We start from the raw sequence: 7,479 nt of genomic DNA on the forward strand, positions 1-7,479 counted from the left end.
ATGAGGTCTCACCTGCCCAGGCGGGTCGCGAACCCGCCGGCTCAGGCAATCCACTCACCTTGGCCTCTCAAAGGCGCGGGATTACAGTCTGAGCCACCAAGCCCGGCTACGATTTTCAAGGGTATAACCAACTTTGTCTTCCTGGGAAAAAAAAAAAGAAAAAACCCTTCTAGTTATGATACTGTGCAGAAAAAAGTTAACATAGCAGGCCTGAGACTATTATCCTTAGAAAAGCCTACTTGCCAGGCTGGACCTTGGCTAATGTCTGGGAACTGGGATTTTGGAAGGGTTCCCATTATTCCACATTGCCTAAACTGTGTGTACAAGCAATGTGGCCTATGTCGAACACCTGTTTTCCTTCTGGGAATCTGGAATTTTGATACATGCTTGGTAGAGGGTGTCTTTGTGATCAGCTCCCAATAAAAACCTTGGACACTGAGTCTTTAATGAGCTACCCTGGTAGATGTTTCACATACAAGGTGGGGACCCAAAAAACTCAGAATTGATTTATAAAAAATTATGCATTTATTCTTACATGTTTAAATTTCAGTCACCTTCAAAGTACTCTCCGTTTGATGCAGTACACCTATCATTTTTGCCACTGCTCAAAACAGTTTTTGAACTTGTCAAAACCCTTTAGTTCTTCTGTCGTTTTTTGTTTCAGCCCATTCACATTGGCAAAACATTTCCCGTTGAGGACTTTCTTCTTTTTTTTTTCCCTCTGCCCCAAGGACTTTTTTCATGGGGGGTGGAACCAAAAAAAGTTCCTCAGGGCGAGATCGGAATAGGTAGGGTGGAGCACAGGGGTCATGCCATTTTTTTGGTCAAAAACTGAACACTCAGCAGAAGGATTGCCTGAGCCCAGCAGGTCGAGGCTGCGGTGGCCGGGAGCGTGCCACTGCCCTCCAGCCTGGGTGACAGAATGAGACTCCAACTCAAAAATAAATAAGTCGGGCTCGGTGGCTCAGCCTGTAATCCCAGCACTATGGGAGGCCCAGGCGAGTGGATTGCCTGAGCCCACAGGTTTGAGAGCCACCTGGGCAACTTGGCGAGATCTCATCTCTACAGTAAATCAAAAATGAAGGAGACAAGGACATAAGCTGACAAGGTCCTTATGTTCTAAAAACACAAGCTTGACAAGGTCCTTGTGTTCCTGGTCTAGCTCCAACAAGAGCTTGACCAGCACTTCCTTCTTTGATGTTTGCACCCGAGAGTGTTGATTTACTAGAAATCAGTGTGACCTCTAGTCTGTGTAGTCCAGATGTGGCCTGCCTTGATCATAACTTTACTTATTAGAGTTTTTAGAAAATGCAAATGTTAGTGTTTTTACTTTAAATTATTAATAACGTGCACATTAGTGCTATATTAATCTTGCTGAGAAAATTGCAAACATTAACCTATGTCCTGCTGTTGCTAACATTAAGATATTTTCTGTTTATGTAGTTTGGCCCTATATAAGGGGCAGGCTGTGAGAATAAAATCGCTCTCACCTATTCAGGAGAGAGTCCTCCCAATCCGGCTGTTCTTTTTCTTTCTTTTCTCATTCCCTCCCCCCACTTCAGGCCCTGCTCTCCAGAGGCTGGACCTCTGCACAAAAAAATTAGCCGGGCGTAGTAGCGCATGCCTATAGTTCCCACTACTTGGAAAGCTGAGGTGGAAGAATTGCTGGAGCCCAGCAGGTTGACGCTGGGGTGGCCATGAGTGTGCCACTGCGCTCCAACCTGGGTGACAGAGTGAGACTCCGACTCAAAAAAAAGAAAGGTATTTCGTATTTGTCAGGTAGAGGGAGTTCCCCTGTATTCATAGTTTGCAAATAATTTTTATCATGAATGGATGCTGAATGTTGTTAGAGCTATAGCTATTTAATGATTAAATGTTTTTTCTCCTTTATTCTATTGATTTGGTGAACTTCACACATTAACTTTTAGATGTTAAATCAATTTTATATTCCTGCGATAAACCCTACCTGATCACGATGTATTATTCTTTTCTTATATTTCTAGACTCAATTTGCTAAAATTTTAAGAATTTGTGTGGCCAAGTGCTGTGGCTCATGCCTGTAATATCAGCACTTTGGGAGGCCGAGGCAAGAGGATTGCCTGAGTCCAGGGGTTCAAGACCAGCCTGGGCAACTTGGGGAGAACTCGTCCCTACAATAAATCAAAAAAAGGTAGCTGGGTGTGGTGGCACACGCCTGTAGTTCCAGCTACTTGGAAGGCTGAGGCGGAAGGATCACCTGAGCCCCGCAGGCAGAGGCTACAGCAGCTATGAGCGTGCCACTACACTCCAGCCCAGGTGACACAGTGAGACTCCGACGCAAAAAAAAAAGAATTTTTGTATCTATGTGTTCATGAGGGATATTAGCCTATAATTTTCTTTCTCTATGATATATTTGTCTATTTTGGTATCAGAGTATCATAAAATGGTTTGAATAAGAAATGTGCCTTATCTGTTTTCCAAAAGTCTGTGTAGGATTGATATTATTTCTTCTTTAAATGTTTGAGGCCAGGCTCAGTGGCTCAGCCTGTAATCCCAGCATTTTGGGAGGCTGAGGTGTGTGAATTGCCTGAGCCCACTGGTTCAAGACCTACCCGGGCAACTTGGCGAGACCTCATCTCTACAATAAATCAAAAATTAGCCCGGCATGGTGGCGCACGCCTGTAGTTCCGGCTACTTGGAAGGCTCAGGCGGAAGGATCGCCGGAGCCCAGCAGGTCGAGGTTGCGGTGGTTGGGAGCATGCCACTGCACTCCAGTCTGGGTGACAGAGTGAGATTCCAACTAAAAAAAAAAAAATGTTTGATAAAATTCATCAATGAAGTCATCTGTACTTGAAGGTTTCCTTGTGGGGAGACTTTTAATTCTGAGTTCAATTTCTCTTTTGGGGGAGTCTGTGTTTGTGATTTGTGCCTTTTCATAAATTTATTTATTTTGTATAACTTGTCAAATTTCTTGGGATCAAGTTGTCCATGAGAACCCTTATGGCCTTCCAATATACTGGGGGTACCAAAAAATGTATGCACATTTTAAGCGATATTATCTGTGTACTACCTTTAGTTCATTGTAATCAGAAGTGTCTGAACGCTGATGGTAACCACTTTGAGCACCTCTTGTAGTTGCAGAAGTCAAACATGATTTGTGTTCATCTTTTGTTATTGGTTTATGTTGAGTATTACTAATATCGTTTTTTCTTTCTTAAAATGTGTATATATATTTTTGGCACCCTCTTTATGTCAAATATATATCCTTCATATATATATCTGTAGGAATATATATGAAGGATATATCTGTAGGAATATATATGTAGGAATATATATATATATATCATATATATCTGTAGGAATATCCCCACTTTCATTCTTAATATTAGTAATTTGTGTTGTCTCTTCTTCTTGATAGCTTAGCTAAATATTTATCAATTAACTTTTCAAATAATAATTTTAGTTTCGTATATTTTCTATATTACTTGTCAATTTTCTGTTTATTTCTTGTCTTCTCTTTTTTTGCTGCTGCTGTTCTTTTTGAGTTGAGGTCTCACTCTATCACCCAGGCTGGAGTGCAGTGGCTCACTGCAGCCTTGACTTCCTAGGCTCAGGCAATCCTCCTGCCTCAGCCTCCTGAGTAGCTGGGACTACAGGTGCATGCCACCATGGCAGACTAATTTTTCAATTTTTTGTAGAGATGAGGTCTTGCTATGTTGCCTAGGCTGGTCTTAAATTTTGGGAGGCTGAGGCGAGGGGGTTGCTTGAATCCAGGAGTTCTAGACCAGTCTGGGTAACACAGTGAGACCTCATCTCTACAAAAATAAAACATTAGCCAGGTGTGGTGACATATGCCTGTAGTCCCAGAGCTATTCAGGAGGCTGAGGTGGAAGGATCACCTGAACCTAGAAGGTCAATGCTGCAGTGAGCCATGATTACTGCCCCTGCATTCCATCCTGGGCTACAGAGTGAGACTCCAATTCACAGAAACAAAAACTGCATCACAGGCCAGGCGAGGTGGCTTGTGTCTGTAATCCCAGAACTGTGGGAGGCCAAGGCAGGAGGATTGCTGGAGCCCAGAAGTTCAAGATCAGCCTAGGCAACATAGCAAGACCCATCTCTACAAAAAACAAACAAACAAAATGTCACCACAGATATTTTATTTTATTTTTTGAGATGCAGTCTTGCTCTCATCCAGGCTGGAGCACAGTGGTGTGATCATAGTTCACTGCAGCCTGGAACTCCTGGGCTCAGGTGATCCTCCCACCTAAGCCTGCCAAGTAGCTAGGACTACAGGTACTAACTACCACGCCTGCCTAATTTTTGCCATTTTTAAAGAGATAGGATCTCACTATGTTGCCCAGGTTTGTCTGGAACTTCTGGGCTCACATAATCCTCCCACCTCCACCTTTGAAGTAACTGGGATTACAGGTGTGAGCCACCATGCCTGACTCATCATAGACACTTTTATATATGTTGAATATTCATTATCATTCAGTTCAGTGTTTCACAGTTTCCCTTATGATTTCCTCTTCTTTTCTTTTTTTGGACCCTCACTCTGTTGCTCAGGCTGGAATGCAGTGGCACGCTGTTCACGGCTACCACAGCCTTGACCTAATGGGCCTAGGCGATCCTTCCACCTCAGCCTTCCAAGTAGCTGGAACCACATGTGCCTGCCACCACACTCAGCTAGGCTTTTGATTTATTGTAGAGAAAAGGCTTGCCAAGTTGCCCAGGCTGCTCTTGAACCCCTGGGCTCAGGCAATCCTCTCACCTCAGCCTCCCAAAGTGCTGAGATTCCAGGTGTGAGCTACTGCACCCAGCCATGATTTTTTCTTTGACCCATAGATTATTTTAAAGTGTATTGGTTAATTTCTAAGTATTTAGTGGTTTTCTAGTACAGCAATATCAATATATTGCCTCTCAGCTCCATACTGGCCCAGCAGTACCTGTTCCATGATAAGCGTTTAATCGCTTGTGGTGGGCGCAGTGTTAAAATTGGCCAGCAGGAGGCACTGGAGGGATATTGCAGAAACAGAGGCAGTCTTTCTGGTTCCAGGGAATAGTTTTTTGATTTTTCTTTTCTTTTTTGAGCTGGAGTCTCACTCTGTCACCCAGGCTGGAGTGCAGTGGCACTCTCATGGCCACCGCAGCCTTGACCTGCTGGACTCAAGCAATCCTTCTACCTCAACCTTTCAAGTAGCTGGAATTACAGGTGTGTGTCACATGCCCAGCTAATTTTTGACTTATTGTAGAGATGAGGTCTCATCAAGTTGCCCAGGCTGGTCTCGAACCCCTGGGCTCAGGCAATCTTCTCACATTGGCCACCCAAGCTGATGGAATTACAGGCTTGAGCCACCACACCAGGCAGCTTTTTGGTTTTTCTAAGGAAGCTATGGATATCAGCTATGACCTTGTGACTAGTTACAGAAATGATCAATTCCAAATATGAAGACTGCAGTAGCTATGCATGCTATTCTTTGCTTCCTTTTTTTTTTTTTTTTTTGAGTTGGGGCCTTACTTTGTCGCCCAGGTAGTGGCATGCTCACAGCTCACAGAAGCCTCCACCTGCTGGGTTCAGGCAATCCTCCCACCTCAGCCTTCTGAGTAGCAGGGACTAGAGTCATGGGCTACCATGCCTGGCTAACTTTTTAATTTACTGTAGAAACAAGGTCTTGCCAAGTTGCCCTGGCTGGTCTCAAACTCTGGGCTCAGGCAATCTCTCGCCTTGGCCTTCCAAAGTGCTCAGATTACAGGCATGAGACACCACGCCTGGCTGTTCTTTGCATGTTTTTATTTGTCTATACTAATCATTGTCTTTTTTTCTTCCCTTTTTTTTAATGTAGAAGTTGTTGGAGATCAATTTTACAATTTAAGACTGGGTGCAGTGGCTCACACCTGTAATCCCAACACTTTGGGAGGCTGAGGCAGGAGGACAACTTGAGCCCAGGAGTTCAAGACCAGCCTGGGCCACAAAATGAGACCTTGTCTCTACCAAAAAAATAAAAAATTAGTTGGGCATGGTGGCATGAGCCTGTAGCCTTAGCTACCCAGGAGTTTGAGGCTGCAGTGAGCTGCCAACCTGCCCATACCCTCCATCCAGCCTGGGTCTCAAAGTGAGATTCTGACTCAAACACACACAAAACTTTACAATTTAGTTTTGTTTTTTTTCCTTGAGTTGGAGTCTCACTCTGTTGCCCAGACTGGAGTGCAGTGGCACGCTCCTGACCACTGCAGCTTCGACCTGCTGGGCTCCAACAATCCTTCTGCCTCAGCTTCCCAAGTAGCTGGAACTACAGGTGCGTGCCACCACACCCGGCTAGTTTTTTGATTTATCGTAGAAACACGGTCTCACCAAGTTGCCTGCACTGGTCTCGAACCCCTAGATTCAGGCAATCCACTCGCCTCGGCCTCCCAAAGTGCTGGGATGACAGGCTTGGGCCCCCGCACCCGGCCTTAATTCCTTTTAAAAAGGATAGAGATCTGTCACTGGTAGGAATATAGCAAAGAGGGGCGCTCAGACCTGTGTAAAGGGTGCGTAAGGAAGTGTCGCAGCCTAGAGCAGCCTTGCCTCGCGCTCATGAACTTGACTTTGCAAGGTTCTCCCCGGCAGCGAGCGCAGTGCCGAGCCTTGTCAGCAGAGGGCGCCGGAGGGGCACGCAGGAAGGCAGGGGCTTGGCTTCCCGGATCCAGCGGCGCCATCGGCTTTTCCGGCAGCTGCTCCATCAGCCGCGAGTGTGCGCGGTGCGTGTGCAAGGGGTCGTGTGGAGGCGCTCCGCCCCGCCGCGTGCCCAAAGCCGGCACTCCCTGGGCCGCCTCCAGAGCTGGGCTAGGCCTGGGGCTGGCCTGGCCGAGCCCTCTTGTCCGCCATGCCCGTACTGCATGCAGACCTTGAACCCAGAGCAGCCCCAACTCTGCGCGCCTGCGCCCGGGCCTCGGCTCACCTGTGCCCTGGACGGTTTTTCACTGCTGGACTTGGACACCGTGTACCCACAGCTGTGCCCGACGTCCTGTGCGCCTGCTCAGCACCCTCAGCTCCCCAGAGGGTGACCCCGTGTTCCTCCATGGGCTGGGGGGACACTGGGCATTGGTGCATCTGCCCGACAGGCTGGGAGCCCCTGGGCCCCAGAGGGTAGTTTCTGGGTGGGTGGGGTCCCCATGCTCCCTGCACACCTGCCCACCAGCCTCAGCTCGTTTGCGGCCTGGAGGGCTGGGTCTTACCTGGTAACTGTGAGCCAGCTCTGGTCTGGCAAACCCGCGAACTCTGCCGCCGCCCGATGGGCTGCCTTGAAGTCTGATCCCAGCCTTGGTGGTGACGGCCCTACCAAGTTTTCCTTCCTTGGGCATCTTCCTCTTTACGTCATTAGAGTTCCTCTCCTATCACAGTTTAATTATTCTTTATACATAATATTTACATATATAGGTATACATAATTAGAATATATAGTATGTATAAATGATATATATATATATTTTTTTTTTTTTTTTTTTTTTGAGTTGG

The sequence above is a fragment of the Carlito syrichta genome, unplaced genomic scaffold (assembly GCF_000164805.1).
Source record: "Carlito syrichta isolate Samal-C Ts95f unplaced genomic scaffold, Tarsius_syrichta-2.0.1 Scaffold120490, whole genome shotgun sequence".
NCBI lineage: Eukaryota > Metazoa > Chordata > Mammalia > Primates > Tarsiidae > Carlito > Carlito syrichta.